Here is a 21,692-nt window from a genome sequence, read left to right as displayed (position 1 = left end):
TTGATCTAAAATCCAAAATGCTGATGTATAGAGCCAAATGTAACATTTCAACCTCACTGTCCAAATACAGTCAAGGTCATAGTTATTGTCACCCTTGATAAAGATGAGCAAAAAAGTAATACAATACAAATGTTGTATTATAAATTACATAAATACTGAGCCATATTGTATGGCCAATTAAAAAATAATATTATTTTATGCTAATACAGTTGCTCAAGAAAGAGATTTTGTTTGACAAGTAATAATAAAAAAAGTCCCAAAAGATAGGTTTAAAAATTGACAACCATGTTTTCAATACTCTAGCACCCTCCCCTGAGCCTTAAAAAAAAAGGTTTTATGAGATTGGACAACATGTCGGGAGAGATCTTAGACCATTCATCCATACAAAATATTTCCAGATCCCTGATATCCTTCGTATGTTTTTATGGACTGCCCAAGTAAAAACCAAAGGTTTTCAATGGGGTTCAAGTCCGGAGACTGAGATGGCCGTTGCAAAATGTTGATTTTGTGGTCAATTAACATTTTCTTTGTGTATTTTGATTAGTGCTTGGGGTTATTGTCTTGCTGGAAGATCCACCTGTGGCCAAGTGTCAGCATCCTGGCAGAGGCAACCAGGTTTTTTGGCTAAAATGTCCTGGTAATTAGTAAAGCTGGTGATGCCGTTGATCTTAACTAGGGCCCCAGGACCAGCGGAAGCGACAAAGCCCCATAACATTAAACATCCACCACCATATTTTATCATAGTTATTGAGGTACTTTTCTGCTTATGCTTCTGCTTTTCAATGACAAACCCACCAGTGGTGTGCCAAAGAGCTCTATTTTCATGTCATCTGCCCATAGCACTGGTTCCAATCTAAGTGTCAATGGCGTTTATCAAACCCCAGGCGGTGTGATGGGGGCTCAAAGGTGGCTGAAGCTGGGGGATGAAGCTTAGGGAACCCTTGAAGAGTTATGCCATCTGGAATGAACTGATTTTGTGCTAGATAGCAAATGCAGGGTAAATGTCCAGCATACAATACAATGCCATATCGACGGCTAACAAGATGCTATTTGAAAGTACATCCATAACTGTGTTATTTTCCCCCTCTCAGTTGTAGGTTGTCCTCCAAAATTGGAAAACATCTAGCTAATCAAATTATAATTTGGGGAGAATTGCTCTGGGCTGTAATGTAAGAAATTGTTTGGAAAATCTCATGTTGTAGTACCCAGTAGGAGACTGGAACATGAACTAGCATCTACAATAGAAGAAGTTAGGGGAGGAAGAATAATGTGGTACAGTGTGGCAAAATCTATGGAAAAGATCAGAGACATGTCATTTCCAGATTTGTGGTGCTTATCTTTTCCATTAATTGGGGTTGGGGCATATAGCTGGATCTATGCGACCGATGGCATGGGTTGAAAACATCTGACAGTTATCCAAGGAATTTTCCCAGTGCAAACTGTCACAACAGTGACGTCACTGTCAAGACAGATAAACCCAGTTTAGACGTGTTCGTTGGAAAAGTAATGATTATTGAGCACACCCAGCGCTGCATTAGACAGTTTTCTTTCACTCAATCAGGAATTGGAGGGAAGATCCCAGTTCACCCTGTAGCTCCATCAGTATTTGACCCCTCTATCACACACTGGGGCCCTTGAGACCCTTGATCACAAAACATTGAAAGAGAATCTTGGAATTCACCTACTGCCTTCCAGACTTAATTCATTATAATCATATTCAAGCCAATGGGACAGCAGGAACCAGTCGCCATATCCAGAAGCCCTCCTGGCTCTTCTGGCTGTGAGTGACAGGCAAACACAGGCAGAGGGACTGTTTTGTAATTATATTTTTCTACACCAGATTTTACTCTCTGGGGGCATTTCATTGTGCTGTTTTTCAAATTCTATGCCACATTGCGTTGCATTGGTGGTGATGTAATCATTACCAATACATATCAGGACTTCCCTCCATCTGCCACAGGGTAAGCAGAGATTGTATTGGCAGGAAGCATGAAGTGAGACCCATAGTGCTATCATTTAATAGAGATGCCCGGCGATGCCTCCTAGGCAGCTTTTTTTCTTCTCAAGCATCTATCAGAGTCCAAAAATGTGTACGCGTAGGCACAGCAGTGTTCAAGAATATTGGACCAACCGCTACCCCATTCAAAATAATATAAGACACGTACCTGGAGCCGCACTGGTTGGGAATATGGGGGAGGTGCGCGTTTGGGCTGTGCATCCTCCACTAACGGTGGTCTCAGAGCCACGTAGGTATGTCACAATGGGCCACCGGACTATCGCGTCTCTGAGTCTGTGGACTCTGAATTACGCTTCAGGCAGATAAGAGTTAGTGTGTCTCCTTTGCCATCTGTCTTGGCTTATTTAACAAGAGTGTTATTGCCTTCGAGAAATGGCGGGTGGAGAGGCGATTTGATTTACAGAGATGAACAGAATGCGATGGTCCGACACAGCTGGCTGCTGTGTCTCTCTTTGAAGGAATGCATTCTGGGTACCCAACATTCCCCGGACTCCCAGACAGACCCCGATGGCCTGCTTGTTTATTTCATGCTTTTCTCATCAAACTAAGTTCAGCCAAAAGTTGTGGCACAATCTTGAAATGCCCATATCACAGAGGGAGTTTAACCGTGTGCCACCTAATGTTTTTCTGACATTAAGAAATCATAAACAAGATTTGTCTTAATAGGTGATTCATTCTAGATGACCATGTGTTGTAAAAGCGCAAGAGGCTCTTACCAACCTGGTCTTTGCCATGAATGGAAGCCTTGCTCATTAATTAATTAAATGGAGCCCATTTGACAAGATCTCTTGGGCTCATTAAAACAATTCAGTTTAAAAGTTATGGCATGAATGTTCGGTAACTACAACACGGAGCAAAGGAAATCATTCAAAGACTAGTTGAACGAGTGAGGTAATCATTTGTGGATCAATCGATATATTTTACATCCAGTATGAAGCTTAGAGCTGCCAGCTCACACGGCACTGAAGAGCCAGTTCAGAGATGGGATGCTGCCACATGGCTAGTTAGCGAAGCTTGTAAAGCTAGCTTGGTAACAATTCAAAGCATTACAATTTCAAAGTGCACAAAAAGGAAACACAGAGATTGTCACTATCTCAACAGAAATTCCCTTAATGCGGTTGGGATTCAAACAAAAATATTTTAATAACAGGAATGACTTTGGTTTATATCCAAGGAAATGTCAGCAAGAGACTGTATATACAGTACCAATCAAAAGATTGGGCACACCTACTCATTCATGGGTGTATCTTTATTTGTACTATTTTCTACCTTGTAGAATTATAGTGAAGACAACAAAACAAGGAAATAACACATATTATGGAATCATGTAGTAACTAAAAAGTGTTAAACTGTAACAGGGTGAGTGACTCTTTGCCGGGAAGTCAGGCGCAGGAGAGCAGAGATGGGTGATAACAGGAGAACTTTAATATACACCCTGGCCCAAAGGCACAGGCGAGGCAGCACAAAGCACAACCACTGTAAAATGAACCGGACTAAACAAAACAAACAAACCTAGCGCAAGCCAGCCTGTAGCATAACACCCTACACAAAGAACAATTCCACACACAGACATGGGGGAAACAGAGGGTAATATACATTTAGTCTGATGAGGGAATGTGAACCAGGTGTGCGGGAAAACAAGACAAAACAAATGGATAATGAAAGGTGGAGCAGTGATGGCTAGAAGATCAGTGACGTCGACCGCCGCCCGATCAAGGAGAGGGACCGACTTCGGCGGAAGTCGTGACATAAACAATTCCAAATATATTTTATATTTGAGATTCTTCAAAGTAGCCATCCTTTGCCTTGATGACAGCTTTGCATGCCCTTTGGATTCTCTTAACCAGCTCATGAGGTAGTCACCTGGAATGCATTTCAATTAACAGGTGGGCCTTGTTCAAAGTTAATTTGTAACCGGTTTCAGGAAACTAGGCGTATGTCGCGGGTCACTACTTCACAGGAGAGACATTTGAACGTAAACTCTTTTTTTTACATCAACATGCGTTTTTTTGGTAGAAATTCCTTCTGGAACATGTGAACTTTCACGTGCCTTATTAACAAATGTGTATGCCATCTGCAAATACGAATTCAATTGTTAAATGACGAACCTAGTTGGTTTGGCCAAAGAAAAAGTGAGCAACCTTCCCGCTAGACATGATTGCTGAGAAAATGAGTGGGCTGGACATGCCGAGAGATGACTTTGGATTGGTCTGCCATATAGCACACTTCTGTCTATTTAAGCTGGTCAGTATATCTAGGTAATCCTGTCGAACGCGGCTTTCATTTAAAAAAGAATGTGTATTAAAACTGCATAAGGGCTCCCGAGTGGTGCAGCAGTCTAAGGCACTGCATCTCAGTGCTTGAGGCATCACTACAGACACTCTGGTTTGGAATCCAGGCTGTGTCACACCGGCCGTGATTGGGAGTCCCATAGGGCGGCGGACAATTGGGCAGTAATTTGTTCTTAACTAACATGCCTAGCTAAATAAAGGTTGAATAAAAAATATAAAAACATAAGTGTTGCTCTCCACTGTCTGGAGGACTAAGTTTTGAAATCAGTGGAATTCAAGTATGATAGCTAAGGAGATGGATTACATCTTCAAACTAAGGGTAACAATGGCATCAGACAGGAGACATGTCCAGCCATGAATTATATATATGGGTAAGATAGTGTAGCTAGCTACATTTTCAGATATTACACGTTTCTAATTTTCATAGAAAGAGTAATTTGCTTGGCTAGCTATAGCCTAATGTTAGCTAGCTAACATTAAACCTGGATGGTTAGCTTCCTGCAGATTCATGCCAGTCAAAAGTTTGGACACACCTACTCATTCAAGTGTTTTTCTTTCGACTATTTTCTACATTGTAGATTAATAGTGACGACATCAAAACTATGAAATAACTCATATCAATCATATAGTAACCAAAAAAAGTGTGAAACCAATCACAATATATTTTATAATTTAGATTCTTCAAAGTTGCCTTGATGACAACTTTGCACACTTTTTACATTCTCTCAACCAGCTTCAACTGTAATGCTTTTCCAACAGCCTTGAAGGAGTTCCCACATATGCTGAGCACTTGTTGGCTGCTTTTCCTTCACTCTGCGGTCCGACTCATCCCAAACCTGTCAGGACCCGGTTACGAACCCGGGTCTCCGGAGTGAGAAACAGTCACTTAACCAACTGAGCCACGAATAGTCGGCAGAACCCAGAAGATGAGGCAGACACAGCAGTACTTGAGACGGTGTATTTAATGAAGTAAAAAGTGAAGTTCTTCAGGAAAACATGTAACTCCACAACCTCAAAAGGAATCCTACAAGAACAAAGGTAATCCTCCAAGACAAAAAAGGTCAATCCACAAGGTGGAAGGTAAAGCACAAAAAGCCTCAAAAGATACTCAAAAAACAAACAAACAAGAACAAAAAACAGAATTCCACAAGAGAGTCCACCGGGATCAACAAGAGTTCTCAGAGTACTAGGGCTGGGTGCTAACATACAAACACAGAGCAAAGAACAGAGGAAAACAAAGGGTTTAAATACAATCAGGAGAAACGAGGCACAGGTGCAAATAATAATGGGGATCAAGGGAAAACCAAAGTTCAAAAGGCACAATGGGGGCATCTAGTGACCAAAAACCGGAACAACCCTGGCCAAATCCTGACAAAACCATCTCAATTGGGTTGAGGTCAGGTGACTGTGGAGGCCAGGTCATCTGATGCAGCACTCCATCACTCTCCTTCTTGGTCAAATAGCCCTTACGCAGTCTGGAGGTGTGTTGGGTCATTGTTCGGTTGAAAAACAAATGATGGTCCCATTAAACGCGAACCAGATGGAATGGTGTATCGCTGCAGAATGCTGTTGTAGCCATGCTGGTTAAGTGTGCCTTGAATTCTAAATAAATCACTGACCGTGTCACCACCAAAGCACCCCACACAATCACACCTCCTCCTCCATGCTTTAAGGTGGGAACCACACATATAGAGATCATCCGTTCACCTACTTTGCGTCTCACAAAGACATGGCTGTTGGAACCAAACCTCTTAAATTTGGACTCAACAGACCAAAGGTCAGATTTCCAATGGTCTAATGTCCATTGTTCGTGTTTCTTGGCCCAAGCAAGTCTGTTCTTATTGGTCTCCTTTGGTAGTGGTTTCTTTTCAGCAATTTTACCATAAATGCCTGATTCACGCAGTCTCCTCTGAACTGTTGATGTTGAGATGTGTCTGTTACTTGAACTCTGTGAAGCATTTATTTGGGCTGGTAATGCTAATGAACTTATCCACTACAGCAAAGGTAACACTAGGTCTTCATTCCTGTGGCGGTCCTCATGAGATCCAGTTTCATCATAGCGCTTGATGGTTTTTGCGACTGCACTTCAAGAAACTTTCAAAGTCCTTGAAATTTTCCAGATTGTCTGACCTTCATGTCTTAAAGTAATGATGGACTGTTGTTTCTCTTTGCTTATATTAGCTGTTCTTGCCATAATATGGACTTGGTCTTTTACCAAATAGAGCTATCTTCTGTATACAACATTTACATTACATTTAAGTCATTTAGCAGACGCTCTTATCCAGAGCGACTTACAAATTGGTGCATTCACCTTATGACATCCAGTGGAACAGCCACTTTACAATAGTGCATCTAAATCTTTTAAGGGGGGTGAGAAGGATTACTTTATCCTATCCTAGGTATTCCTTAAAGAGGTGGGGTTTCAGGTGTCTCCGGAAGGTGGTGATTGACTCCGCTGTCCTGGCGTCGTGAGGGAGTTTGTTCCACCATTGGGGGGCCAGAGCAGCGAACAGTTTTGACTGGGCTGAGTGGGAACTGTACTTCCTCAGTGGTAGGGAGGCGAGCAGGCCAGAGGTGGATGAACGCAGTGCCCTTGTTTGGGTGTAGGGCCTGATCAGAGCCTGGAGGTACTGAGGTGCCGTTCCCCTCACAGCTCCGTAGGCAAGCACCCATGGTCTTGTAGCGGATGCGAGCTTCAACTGGAAGCCAGTGGAGAGAGCGGAGGAGCGGGGTGACGTGAGAGAACTTGGGAAGGTTGAACACCAGACGGGCTGCGGCGTTCTGGATGAGTTGTAGGGGTTTAATGGCACAGGCAGGGAGCCCAGCCAACAGCGAGTTGCAGTAATCCAGACGGGAGATGACAAGTGCCTGGATTAGGACCTGCGCCGCTTCCTGTGTGAGGCAGGGTCGTACTCTGCGGATGTTGTAGAGCATGAACCTACAGGAACGGGCCACCGCCTTGATGTTAGTTGAGAACGAGAGGGTGTTGTCCAGGATCACGCCAAGGTTCTTAGCTCCCTGGGAGGAGGACACAATGGAGTTGTCAACCGTGATGGCGAGATCATGGAATGGGCAGTCCTTCCCCGGGAGGAAGAGCAGCTCCGTCTTGCCGAGGTTCAGCTTGAGGTGGTGATCCGTCATCCACACTGATATGTCTGCCAGACATGCAGAGATGCGATTCGCCACCTGGTCATCAGAAGGGGGAAAGGAGAAGATTAATTGTGTGTCGTCTGCATAGCAATGATAGGAGAGACCATGTGAGGTTATGACAGAGCCAAGTGACTTGGTGTATAGCGAGAATAGGAGAGGGCCTAGAACAGAGCCCTGGGGGACACCAGTGGTGAGAGCGCGTGGTGAGGAGACAGATTCTCGCCACGCCACCTGGTAGGAGCGACCTGTCAGGTAGGACGCAATCCAAGTGTGGGCCGCGCCGGAGATGCCCAACTCGGAGAGGGTGGAGAGGAGGATCTGATGGTTCACAGTATCGAAGGCAGCCGATAGTTCTAGAAGGATGAGAGCAGAGGAGAGAGAGTTAGCTTTAGCGGTGCGGAGCGCCTCCGTGATACAGAGAAGAGCAGTCTCAATTGAATGACTAGTCTTGAAACCTGACTGATTTGGATCAAGAAGGTCATTCTGAGAGAGATAGCGGGAGAGCTGGCCAAGGACGGCACGTTCAAGAGTTTTGGAGAGAAAAGAAAGAAGGGATACTGGTCTGTAGTTGTTGACATCGGAGGGATCGAGTGTAGGTTTTTTCAGAAGGGGTGCAACTCTCGCTCTCTGGAAGACGGAAGGGACGTAGCCAGCGGTCAGGGATGAGTTGATGAACGAGGTGAGGTAAGGGAGAAGGTCTCCGGAAATGGTCTGGAGAAGAGAGGAGGGGATAGGGTCAAGCGGGCAGGTTGTTGGGCGGCCGGCCGTCACAAGACGCGAGATTTCATCTGGAGAGAGAGGGGAGAAAGAGGTCAGAGCACAGGGTAGGGCAGTGTGAGCAGAACCAGCGGTGTCGTTTGACTTAGCAAACGAGGATCAGATGTCGTCGACCTTCTTTTCAAAATGGTTGATGAAGTCATCTGCAGAGAGGGAGGAGGGGGGGGGAGGGGGAGGAGGATTCAGGAGGGAGGAGAAGGTGGCAAAGTGCTTCCTAGGGTTAGAGGCAGATGCTTGGAATTTAGAGTGGTAGAAAGTGGCTTTAGCAGCAGAGACAGAAGAGGAAAATGTAGAGAGGAGGGAGTGAAAGGATGCCAGATCCGCAGGGAGGCGAGTTTTCCTCCATTTCCGCTCGGCTGCCCGGAGCCCTGTTCTGTGAGCTCGCAATGAGTCGTCGAGCCACGGAGCGGGAGGGGAGGACCGAGCTGGCCTGGAGGATAGGGGGCATAGAGAGTCAAAGGATGCAGAAAGGGAGGAGAGGAGGGTTGAGGAGGCAGAATCAGGAGATAGGTTGGAGAAGGTTTGAGCAGAGGGAAGAGATGATAGGATGGAAGAGGAGAGAGTAGCGGGGGAGAGAGAGCGAAGCTTGGGACGGCGCGATACCATCCGAGTAGGGGCAGTGTGGGAAGTGTTGGATGAGAGCGAGAGGGAAAAGGATACAAGGTAGTGGTCGGAGACTTGGAGGGGAGTTGCAATGAGGTTAGTGGAAGAACAGCATCTAGTAAAGATGAGGTCGAGCGTATTGCCTGCCTTGTGAGTAGGGGGGGAAGGTGAGAGGGTGAGGTCAAAAGAGGAGAGGAGTGGAAAGAAGGAGGCAGAGAGGAATGAGTCAAAGGTAGACGTGGGGAGGTTAAAGTCGCCCAGAACTGTGAGAGGTGAGCCGTCCTCAGGAAAGGAGCTTATCAAGGCATCAAGCTCATTGATGAACTCTCCAAGGGAACCTGGAGGGCGGTAAATGATAAGGATATTAAGCTTGAAAGGGCTGGTAACTGTGACAGCATGGAATTCAAAGGAGGCGATAGACAGATGGGTAAGGGGAGAAAGAGAGAATGACCACTTGGGAGAGATGAGGATCCCGGTGCCACCACCCCGCTGACCAGAAGCTCTCGGGGTGTGCGAGAACACGTGGGCGGACGAAGAGAGAGCAGTAGGAGTAGCAGTGTTATCTGTGGTGATCCATGTTTCCGTCAGTGCGAAGAAGCCGAGGGACTGGAGGGAGGCATAGGCTGAGATGAACTCTGCCTTGTTGGCCGCAGATCGGCAGTTCCAGAGGCTACCGGAGACCTGGAACTCCACGTGGGTCGTGCGTGCTGGGACCACCAGATTAGGGTGGCCGCGGCCACGCGGTGTGGAGCGTTTGCATGGTCTGTGCAGAGAGGAGAGAACAGGGATAGACAGACACATAGTTGACAGGCTACAGAAGAGGCTACGCTAATGCAAAGGAGATTGGAAGGACAAGTGGACTACACGTCTCGAATGTTCAGAAAGTTAAGCTTACGTAGCAAGAATCTTATTGACTAAAATGATTAAAATGATACAGTACTGCTGAAGTAGGCTAGCTGGCAGTGGCTGTGTTGTTGACTTTGTAGGCTAGCTGGCAGTGGCAGCGTTGTTGACACTACACTAATCAAGTCGTTCCGTTGAGTGTAATAGTTTCTACAGTGCTGCTATTCGGGGGCTAGCTGGCTAGCTAGCAGTGTTGATTACGTTACGTTGCGTTAAAAGAACGACAATAGCTGGCTAGCTAACCTAGAAAATCGCTCTAGACTACACAATTACCTTGTCACAACACAACTGATTGACGCATTAAGAAGGAAAGAAAATCCACAAAATAACTTTAACAAGGCACACCTGTTAATTGAAATGCATTCCAGGTCACTACCTCATGAAGCTGGTTGAGAGAATGCCAAGAGCGTGCACAGCTCTCATCAAGGCATAGGGTGGCTACTTTGAAGAATCTCAAATATAAAATATATTTGGATTTGTTTAACACTTTTTGCTTACTACATGATTCCATGTGTGTTATTTCATAGTTTTGATGTCTTCACTATTATTCTACAATGTAGAAAAAAATGTAAATTAATAAAAACCCTGGAATGAGTAGGTGTGCCCAAACTTTTGACTAGTACTGTATGAGATGAGTGAAGTAGTAGGTAAACAATATTTCAACATTACTAAAGTGACTAGTTTTCCATTATAAAATGGACCGTGAATGTTATGCAGGTGAATGAGGACGCAAAAGTGACTTGGCTAAAACTGAGTCTTTATTCCAGTAAATAGCAAAAGTAAAACTCCTGGACAATAAAAGAAGAAAACAAAACATGAAAAAACTTAAATCCACTCGTAGTGACGAGGACAGACTGGAGACTCGACCATTGACTGCAGGTTGCCTCGGGAAGGCACCGACCGTAGCAGACTAAGACACCTGCTCACACGCAGCATCTGAAGGAGACAAGACACGACAGGGCGAGACAATGACACAGCACAGCGAACATCATACAAGGATCCGACAAGGACAGAAGCGGAAAACAAGGGGAGAAATAGGGACTCTAATCAAAGGACAAAATAGGGGACAGGTGTGAAAAGACTAAATGAGTGAGTTAGGAGAATGTGGAACAGCTGGGAGCAGGAACGGAACGATAGAGAGAGGAGAGAGAGGGAGGGGGAGAGAGAGGGATAGAAAAAGGGAACGAACCTAATAAGACCAGCAGGGGGAAATGAACAGAAGGGAAAGCATAATGACAAGACAATATAAGACAAAACATGACAGTACCCCCCCACTCACCAAGCGCCTCCTGGCGCACTCGAGGAGGAATCCTGGCGGCAACGGAGGAAATCATCAATCAGCGAACGGTCCAGCACGTCCCGAGATGGAACCCAACTCCTCTCCTCAGGACCGTAACCCTCCCAATCCACTAAGTACTGGTGACCACGTCCCCGAGAACGCATGTCCATGATCCTACGTACCTTGTAAATAGGTGCGCCCTCGACAAGGACGGGGGGAAGACGAACGGGGGTGCGAAGAAAGGGCTTGACACAGGAGACATGGAAGACAGGATGGACGCGACGAAGATGTCGCGGAAGAAGCAGTCGCACAGCGACAGGATTGATGACCTGGGAGACACGGAACGGACCAATGAACCGCGGAGTCAACTTACGAGAAGCTGTCGTAAGGGGAAGGTTACGAGTGGAAAGCCACACTCTCTGGCCGCGACAATACCTAGGACTCTTAATCCTACGTTTATTGGCGGCTCTCACAGTCTGCGCCCTGTAACGGCAAAGTGCAGACCTCACCCTCCTCCAGGTGCGCTCACAACGTTGGACAAACGCCTGAGCGGAGGGAACGCTGGACTCGGCGAGCTGGGACGAGAACAGAGGAGGCTGGTAACCCAGACTACTCTGAAACGGAGATAGCCCGGTAGCAGACGAAGGAAGCGAGTTGTGAGCGTATTCTGCCCAGGGGAGCTGTTCTGCCCAAGACGCAGGGTTTCTAAAAGAAAGGCTGCGTAGTATGCGACCAATCGTCTGATTGGCCCTTTCTGCTTGACCGTTAGACTGGGGATGAAAACCGGAAGAGAGACTGACGGAAGCACCAATCAAACGACAGAACTCCCTCCAAAACTGTGACGTGAATTGCGGACCTCTGTCTGAAACGGCGTCTAACGGGAGGCCATGAATTCTGAACATATTCTCGATGATGATTTGTGCCGTCTCCTTTGCGGAAGGAAGCTTAGCGAGGGGAATGAAATGTGCCGCCTTAGAGAACCTATCGACAACCGTAAGAATCACAGTCTTCCCCGCAGACGAAGGCAGACCGGTAATGAAGTCTAAGGCGATGTGAGACCATGGTCGAGAAGGAATGGGAAGCGGTCTGAGACGACCGGCAGGAGGAGAGTTACCTGACTTAGTCTGCGCGCAGTCCGAACAAGCAGCCACGAAACGGCGCGTGTCACGCTCCTGAGTAGGCCACCAAAAGCGCTGGCGAATAGAAGCAAGAGTACCTCGAACGCCGGGATGGCCAGCTAACTTGGCAGAGTGAGCCCACTGAAGAACAGCCAGACGAGTAGAAACAGGAACGAAAAGAAGGTTACTAGGACAAGCGCGTGGCGACGCAGTGTGAGTGAGTGCTTGCTTAACCTGTCTCTCAATTCCCCAGACTGTCAACCCGACAACACGCCCAAAAGGAAGAATCCCCTCGGGATCAGTAGAAGCCACAGAAGAACTAAAGAGACGGGATAAGGCATCAGGCTTGGTGTTCTTATTACCCGGGCGATAAGAAATCACAAACTCGAAACGAGCGAAAAACAACGCCCAACGAGCTTGACGTGCATTAAGTCGTTTGGCAGAACGGATGTACTCAAGGTTCTTATGGTCAGTCCAAACGACAAAAGGAACGGTCGCCCCCTCCAACCACTGTCGCCATTCGCCTAGGGCTAAGCGGATGGCGAGCAGTTCGCGGTTACCCACATCATAGTTGCGTTCCGATGGCGACAGGCGATGAGAAAAATAAGCGCAAGGATGAACCTTATCGTCAGACTGGAAGCGCTGGGATAGAATGGCTCCCACGCCCACCTCTGAAGCGTCAACCTCGACAATGAATTGTTTAGTGACGTCAGGAGTAACGAGGATAGGAGCGGACGTAAAACGCTTCTTGAGGAGATCAAAAGCTCCCTGGGCGGAACCGGACCACTTAAAGCACGTCTTGACAGAAGTAAGAGCTGTGAGAGGGGCAGCAACTTGACCGAAATTACGAATGAAACGCCGATAGAAATTAGCGAAACCTAGAAAGCGCTGCAACTCGACACGTGACCTTGGAACGGGCCAATCACTGACAGCCTGGACCTTAGCGGGATCCATCTGAATGCCTTCAGCGGAAATAACAGAACCGAGAAAAGTGACGGAGGAGACATGAAAGGCGCACTTCTCAGCCTTCACGTAGAGACAATTCTCTAAAAGGCGCTGGAGTACACGTCAAACGTGCTGAACATGAATCTCGAGTGACGGTGAAAAAATCAGGATATCGTCAAGGTAGACAAAAACAAAGATGTTCAGCATGTCTCTCAGTACATCATTAACTAATGCCTGAAAAACAGCTGGAGCATTAGCGAGACCAAACGGCAGAACCCGGTACTCAAAATGCCCTAACGGAGTGTTAAACGCCGTTTTCCACTCGTCCCCCTCTCTGATGCGCACGAGATGGTAAGCATTACGAAGGTCCAACTTAGTAAAGAACCTGGCTCCCTGCAGAATCTCGAAGGCTGATGACATAAGGGGAAGCGGATAACGATTCTTAACCGTTATGTCATTCAGCCCTCGATAATCCACGCAGGGGCGCAGAGTACCGTCTTTCTTCTTAACAAAGAAAAACCCCGCCCCGGCAGGAGAGGAAGAAGGCACTACGGTGCCGGCGTCAAGAGAAACAGACAAATAATCCTCGAGAGCCTTACGTTCGGGAGCCGACAGAGAGTATAGTCTACCCCGAGGGGGAGTGGTCCCCGGAAGGAGATCAATACTACAATCATACGACCGGTGAGGAGGAAGAGAGTTGGCTCTGGACCGACTGAAGACCGTGCGCAGATCATGATATTCCTCCGGCACTCCTGTCAAATCACCAGGTTCCTCCTGAGAAGAGGGGACAGAAGAAACAGGAGGGATAGCAGACACTTCACATGACAAGAAACGTTCCAGGATAGGATAGAATTACTAGACCAATTAATAGAAGGATTATGACATACTAGCCAGGGATGACCCAAAACAACAGGTGTAAAAGGTGAACGAAAAATCAAAAAGGAAATAGTCTCACTGTGGTTACCAGATACTGTGAGGGTTAAAGGTAGTGTCTTATATCTGATACTGGGGAGATGACTACCATCTAAGGCGAACATGGGCGTTGGCTTCCCTAACTGTCTGAGAGGAATGTCATGTTTCCGAGCCCATGCTTCGTCCATAAAACAACCCTCAGCCCCAGAGTCTATCAAGGCACTGCATGTAGCAGCCGAACCGGTCCAGCGTAGATGGACCGACATAGTAGTACAGGATCTTGATGGAGAGACCTGAGTAGTAGCGCTCACCAGTAGCCCTCCGCTTACTGATGAGCTCTGGCTTTTACTGGACATGAATTGACAAAATGTCCAGCAAATCCGCAATAGAGACACAGGCGGTTGGTGATCCTCCGTTCCCTCTCCTTAGTCGAGATGCGAATACCTCCCAGCTGCATGGGCTCAGTCTCTGAGCCGGAGGAAGGAGATGGTTGCGATGCGGAGAGGGGAAACACCGTTAACGCGAGCTCTCTTCCACGAGCTCGGTGACGAAGATCTACCCGTCGTTCTATGCGGATGGCGAGTGCAATCAAAGAGTCCACACTGGAAGGAACCTCCCGGGAGAGAATCTCATCCTTAACCTCTGCGTGGAGTCCCTCCAGAAAACGAGCGAGCAGCGCCGGCTCGTTCCAGTCACTAGAGGCAGCAAGAGTGCGAAACTCTATAGAGTAATCCGTTATGGATCGATCACCTTGACATAGGGAAGCCATGGCCCTAGAAGCCTCCCTACCAAAAACTGAACGATCAAAAACCCGTATCATCTCCTCTTTAAAGTTCAGGTAATTGTTAGAACAATCAGCCCTTGCCTCCCAGATAGCTGTGCCCCACTCTCGAGCCCGGCCAGTAAGGAGTGATATGACGTAAGCAACCCGAGCTTTCTCTCTTGAGTATGTGTTGGGTTGGAGAGAGAACACAATATCACACTGGGTGAGAAAGGAGCGGCACTCAGTGGGCTGCCCGGAGTAACAAGGTGGGTTATTAACCCTAGGTTCCGGAGACTCGGCAGACCAAGAAATAACTGGTGGCACGAGACGAAGACTCTGGAACTGTCCAGAGAGGTCGGAAACCTGAGCGGCCAGGGTCTCAACGGCATGACGAGCAGCAGACAATTCCTGCTCGTGTCTGCCGAGCATAGCTCCCTGGATCTCGACGGCAGTGTTACGAGAATCCGTAGTCGCTGGGTCCATTCTTGGTCGGATCCTTCTGTTATGCAGGTGAATGAGGACCCAAAAGCGACTTGGCTAAAACTGAGTCTTTATTCAAGTAAATAGCAAAAGTAAAACTCCTGGACAATAAAAGAAGAAAACAAAACATGAAAAAACTTAAATCCACTCGTAGTGACGAGGACAGACTGGAGACTCGACCATTGACTGCAGGTTGCCTCTGGAAGTCACCGACCGTAGCAGACTAAGACACCTGCTCACACGCAGCATCTGAAGGAGACAAGACACGACAGGGCGAGACAATGACACAGCACAGCGAACATCATACAAGGATCCGACAAGGACAGAAGCGGAAAACAAGGGGAGAAAAAAGGACTCTAATCAAAGGACAAAATAGGGGACAGGTGTGAAAAGACTAAATGAGTGAGTTAGGAGAATGAGGAACAGCTGGGAGCAGGAACGGAACGATAGAGAGAGGAGAGAGAGGGAGGGGGAGAGAGAGGGATAGAAAAAGGGAACGAACCTAATAAGACCAGCAGGGGGAAACGAACAGAAGGGAAAGCATAATGACAAGACAATATAAGACAAAACATGACAGTGAATCCAAGTCTATGTATATAGGGCAGCAGCCTCTAAGGTGCAGGGTTGCGTAACCTGGTAGAAGCCGGCTAGTGATGGCTAGTTCACAGTCTGATGGACTTGAGATAGAAGCTGTTTTTCAGTCTCTTGGCCCAGCTTTGATGCACCTGTACTGGCCTCGCCTTCTGGATGATTGCGGGTTGAACAGGCCGTGGCTTGGGTGGTTGATGTTTTTGATGATTGTTTTGGCCTTCTAATGACATCAGGTGCTGTAGGTGTCCTGGAGGGCAGGTAGTGTTCCACCTGTGATGAGTTGGGCAGACCGCAATATCCTCTGGTAAGCCCTGCAGTTGCGTTCGGCGCAGTTGTCGTACCAGGCGGTGATACAATCCAACAGGATGCTCTCATTTACATTACATTTACATTTACATTTAAGTCATTTAGCAGATGCTCTTATCCAGAGCGACTTACAAATTGGTGCATTCACCTTATGACATCCAGTGGAACAGTCACTTTACAATAGTGCATCTAAATCTTAAAGGGGGGGGGTGAGAGGGATTACTTATCCTATCCTAGGTATTCCTTAAAGAGGTGGGGTTTCAGGTGTCTCCGGAAGGTGGTGATTGACTCCGCTGTCCTGGCGTCGTGAGGGAGTTTGTTCCACCATTGGGGGGCCAGAGCAGCGAACAGTTTTGACTGGGCTGAGCGGGAGCTGTACTTCCTCTCGATTGTGCATCTGTAAAAGTTTGTGAGGGTTTTAGGGGCCAAGTCAAATTTCTTTAGCCTCCTGAGGTTGAAGAGGCGCATCTTCACCATGCTGTCTGTGTGGGTAGACCATTTCAGTTTGTCCATGATGGGTACGCCGAGGAACTTAACTTGTCACCTTCTCCGCTATTGTCCCGTTGATGTGGATAGGGGGGGTGCTCTCTCTGATGTTTCCTGAAGTCCACAATCATCTCCAAAGTCAAGGTATTGGAGTGGCCATCACAAAGCCCTGACCTCAATCCTATAGAAAATGTGTGGGCAGAACTGAAAGAGCATGTGCGAGCAAGGAGGCCTACAAACCTGACTCAGTTACACCTGCTCTGGCAGGAGGAATGGGCCACAATTCACCCAACTTATTGTGGGAAGCTTGTGGAAGGCTACCCAAAACTTTGGACCCAAGTTAAACAATTTAAAGGCAATGCTACCAATTGAGTGTATGTAAACTTCTGACCCACTGGGAATGTGATGAAAGAAATAAAAGCTGAAATAAATCATTCTATCTACTATTATTCTGACATTTCACATTCTTAAAATAAAGTGGTGATCCTAACTATCCTTTTACTAGGATTAAATGTCAGGAATTGTGAAACACTGAGTTTAAATGTATTTGGCTCATGTGGATGTAAACTTTCGGCTTAAACTGTATATTGATGCTATTTTTTGGAGATAAATGTGACTCACCACCTGGATTTGGTCTTATGTAACAAAATTTGATATTATGTTTTTTACATTCAGTAAAAGTTGAGACTCAGAGCTGCAAAATGGTATATCATACACTGCATTTGAGGAACAATGGGAAAGTAATTATGCTTTGAAAGTTGATCAACTTGTAAACCCACTTTTGAGAAAATGGCCTTTGAATGATTTTGTATCTAGTGAAGAGCTCTTCTTTGTCTACACCCATTATGCATCGTTCACAGCCTCTTAAGCTTTTAGCCCCACCCATCTCGTTTCGGGCTCGGAGCGCACACTTGACGCTCTCGGATCGAACACTTGACGCTCTGGCCGATGGTTTGTTTATATCTGGATAACATGAGAACAGACCAAAATTTCATAATGCTTTTTTGCAGACGTTTACTGACACCAGCCATATTCAACTGGTGTTGTACACACATCATGTTATGTTAGCTAACGAGCCAGCCAGCTAACGTTAGCTAGTTAAACAACAATGAACAAATTGCCAACAATGCCACAGTGCTGGGAGCTAACCAACCAGGTTCAATGTTAGCTAGCTAACATTGGGCTCTATCTAGAAAAGCAAACATTTCTGGGAAACTAATAATAACTTCAGCTGGGGAGCCAGCCAGCTAACATTAGCTAGCTAGCTAACAGTACAATTTAGCTGAAGATATATAGCTAGCTAGCTAGCTAAGTAAACAACTAACCTAGCTAGGTAAACAATGTTTAACATCACACATGTCACATAACGTTAGCTCACGAGCCAGCCAGCGAACGTTAGCTAGTTAAACAACAATGAACAAATTGCCAACAATGCCACAGTGCTGGGAGCTAACCAACCAGGGTCAATGTTAGTCAGCTAACATTAGGCTCTAACTAGAAAAGCAGATGGTTCTAGGAAACTAATAATAGTGTCAGCTAGGGAGCCAGCCAGCTAATCTTAGCTAGCTAGCTAACAGTACACTTTAGCTTGAAATGAAACCACTTTCTGTCAAAATTGGAATGTGTAATATCTGAAAATGTAGCTAGCTAACGCCAGACTACATCATCATGCATGACGGACGTGCCTCCCTGTAAGGAATGCCATAACAAGGTTGCCCTTAGTTTGAAAATGTAATCCGGAGACAGGTGTTTTATCCATCTCTTTAGCTATCATATTCTAATTCCACTGATTTCAAACCTTGATCCTCCAGAAAGTGGAGAGCAACACTTATGCAGCTCCACTACACAATACATTTACAAAAAAGCTGAGTTTGACAGGATTACCGACACAGACTGACGAGCTCAAATAGACAGAAAAAATTACATACATTTTACGTTCAAACAGCTCGCCTGTGAAGTCATGACCTGCAACATTCGTCTAGTTTCCTGAATTGGGTCACAAATAAGCTTTTTTGTGCATATGGAACATTTCTGGGATCTTTTGTTTCAGCTCATGAAACATGGGACCAACACTTTAAATGTTGTGTTTATATTTTTGTTCATTATAATATAATTTCCCAATTTGTTTGAGCATACAATTTAGCTCAATTTATATTTTTTTATACATATTGGTCATCTTTATTATGGATGTCAATCATTTTGCACCCCACTGTAGGTCAGGCAGAAAAATACCCGTCACAGTCTGGTATCATCCACTTGGTCAAGCCTTCAATGATCCTGCCTGTCTCTAAACATCTGAAGGTCTGTTATTACATGACAGGGGAATTCAAGGCTTCAATTGTCCTTGACACTGGAGCCGTGGTACAAGTGTCAAAATGCACTCAGCTCCAGTGGTCATTGCCGAGTCGTTTACCGTGTGTGACACGTCTGACAAGCTCATTATCTGAGGCTGGCGTCGATGCCTCTCAGTAATAAGGTCTTCAGGAGTCAGTCAATGGAAGAATAATCTCCCCCTGATCAATACACTGAGACCTGGTCGTCCTATCGATCATCACTGCCTCTCATATTCCTCTCTTTGCCCGCCACCAGCTTCGCAGCATACAGGCATACCACACGAAGTACTAAAAACCAGGGAAGAGGAGGAGGGAGGAGAGACGGACGGGCGGAGAGGAACTGCTGACTCTCTCTCTGTCTGTCACCCAGGATAGACAGATCATGACCAGGATATGGATGGCCTGAGCATGGCAACGGTTTCCACGGATACCTTGGCATTGAGCAAGGGAGCCAAGAGGATGGATTCTTAATCCTCCAAATACCTCTGTCAGCTTTGGGAGAGAGAGGCTTTCCTGCTTTTATTATGTCCACCATTCATTATCGGTCCTCTCCAAACATCCCAGTACAGTCTCAGTGGACTCGGATGATGCTAAGTGGACAGGTTCCATTGGACGGAGTGGGATGCATATTTCCAGTGAAGTGCATTTGAGGATAGTGTATGTAAAATTATGTGACTTAGTTTGTGAATGAGTTTACAGCCCACTATCTCACCCACATATATCTAGAACAAGAATATAAACACAACATGTCAAGTGTTGGTCCCATGTTTCATGAGCTGAAATAAAAGATCTTAGAAATCTTCCATGCACACAAAAAGCTTATTTCTCTCAAATTTTGTGCACAAATTTTAAGTTTTGAGGGAGCGTGCAATTGGCATGCTAGCTGCAGGAATGTCCAACCAGCCTCACAATCACAGACAATGTGTAACCAACCATGCCAGCCCAGGACCTGCGGGACCATCTGAGACCAGCCACATGGTCAGCTAATGAAACTGAGGAGTATTTCTGTCTGTAATAAAGCCCTTTTGTGGGGAGAAACTCATTCTGATTGGCTGGGCCTGGCTCCCCAATGGTTGGGCCCCTGCCCAGTCATGTGAAATCCATAGATAAGGCCCTGATGAATTGAATTGAATTGACTGATTTCCTTTTATGAACCGTAACTCAATAAAACCGTTGAAATGGTTGCATGTTGTGTTTATATTTTTGTTCAGTATATGTACACTTCCCTGTGTATGTATTTGGACAGTGAAGCTAAAACATTTAATTTAGCTCTATACTCAGCATTTTGGATTGGAGATCAAACGCTTTATATGAGACGACAGTACTGTATGTCACCTTTCATTTGAGGGGTTTTTCATACATATCTGTTTAACCATTTAGAATAATTGCACGTTATATATCTATAGTCCCCTCCCCATTAGAAGGTGCAAATAAGTATTTGGACAAATTCACTTATAGCGTATTACATTTCGTCAAAAGTTAAGTGTTTGGTCGCAAATTCCTAGCATGCAATGACTACATTAAGTTTATGACTACAAACTTGTTGGATGCATGTGCAGTTTCTTTTGGTTGTGTTTCAGATTATGTTGTACACAATAGAAATGAATTGTACATAATGTATTGTGTCATTTTGGAGTCACTTTGATTGTAAATAGAATATGTTTCTGGACACTTATACAGAAAATGTGGATTCTATCATGATTACAGATAACCCTGAATGAATCGTGAATAATGGTGAATGAGAAAGTTACAGAAGCACAAAGACCATGCCCCCAAAACATGCTAACCTCTCAAAATCAAATCAAATCAGTTTTTATTCGTCACATACACATGTTTAGCGGATGTTATTGCGGGTGTAGCGAAATGCTTGTGTTTCTAGCTCAAACAGTGCAGTAATATCTAACAATTCACAACAATACACACAACCTAAAAGTAAAATTATGTAATTAGGAATATATAAATATTAGGATGAGCAATGTCTGAGTGGCATACACTAAATACAGTAGAATAGAATACAGTATATGCATATGGGATCAGTAAAGCAAAAATATGTAAACATTAATAGAGTTACTAGTGATTTCAAGTCTATTTATATATCTACTACTGTTGTGTCATATGCAAACTCGATGATTGGGTTGGAGGCGTGCATGGTCACGCAGTCATGGGTGAAAATGTAGTACAGGAGGGGGCTGTGCACCCACCCTTGTGGGGCCCCTGTGTTGAAAATCAGTGAAGTGGAGGTGTTGTCTCCTACCTTCACCACCTGGGTGCGGCCCGTCAGGAAGTCAGGACAAAGTTGCACATAGCGGGGTTCAGACCCAGGGCCCATAGTTTAATGATGAGCTTGGAGGGTACTATGGTGTTGAATACTGAGCTATAGTCAATGAACAGCCTTCTTACATAGGTATAGGTATTTCTATTTTCCTGAACAGGCAGTTAACCCACTGTTCCTAGGCCGTCATTGAAAATAAGAATTTGTTCTTAACTGACTTGCCTAGTTAAATAAAGATACATTTCCAGATGGGATAGGGCAGATTGCATCGTCTGTGGATCTATTGGGGACAGTAAGCAAAATGAAGTGGGTCTAGGGTGTCAGGTAAGGTAGAGGTGATATGATCCTTAACTAGCCTCTCAAAGCACTTCATGCTGACAGAAGTGAGTGCCATTACAAATAACAGTTGAAGTTAGGATTTTCTTGGGAGTCTGTTATTTATGCATCTATAACTTTCTCTCATCAT

The sequence above is a fragment of the Oncorhynchus gorbuscha genome, linkage group LG10 (assembly GCF_021184085.1).
Source record: "Oncorhynchus gorbuscha isolate QuinsamMale2020 ecotype Even-year linkage group LG10, OgorEven_v1.0, whole genome shotgun sequence".
In the NCBI taxonomy this organism is placed as follows: domain Eukaryota; kingdom Metazoa; phylum Chordata; class Actinopteri; order Salmoniformes; family Salmonidae; genus Oncorhynchus; species Oncorhynchus gorbuscha.
The sequence above is the reverse complement of the archived record's forward strand: the minus strand, read 5'-3'. Positions refer to the sequence as shown.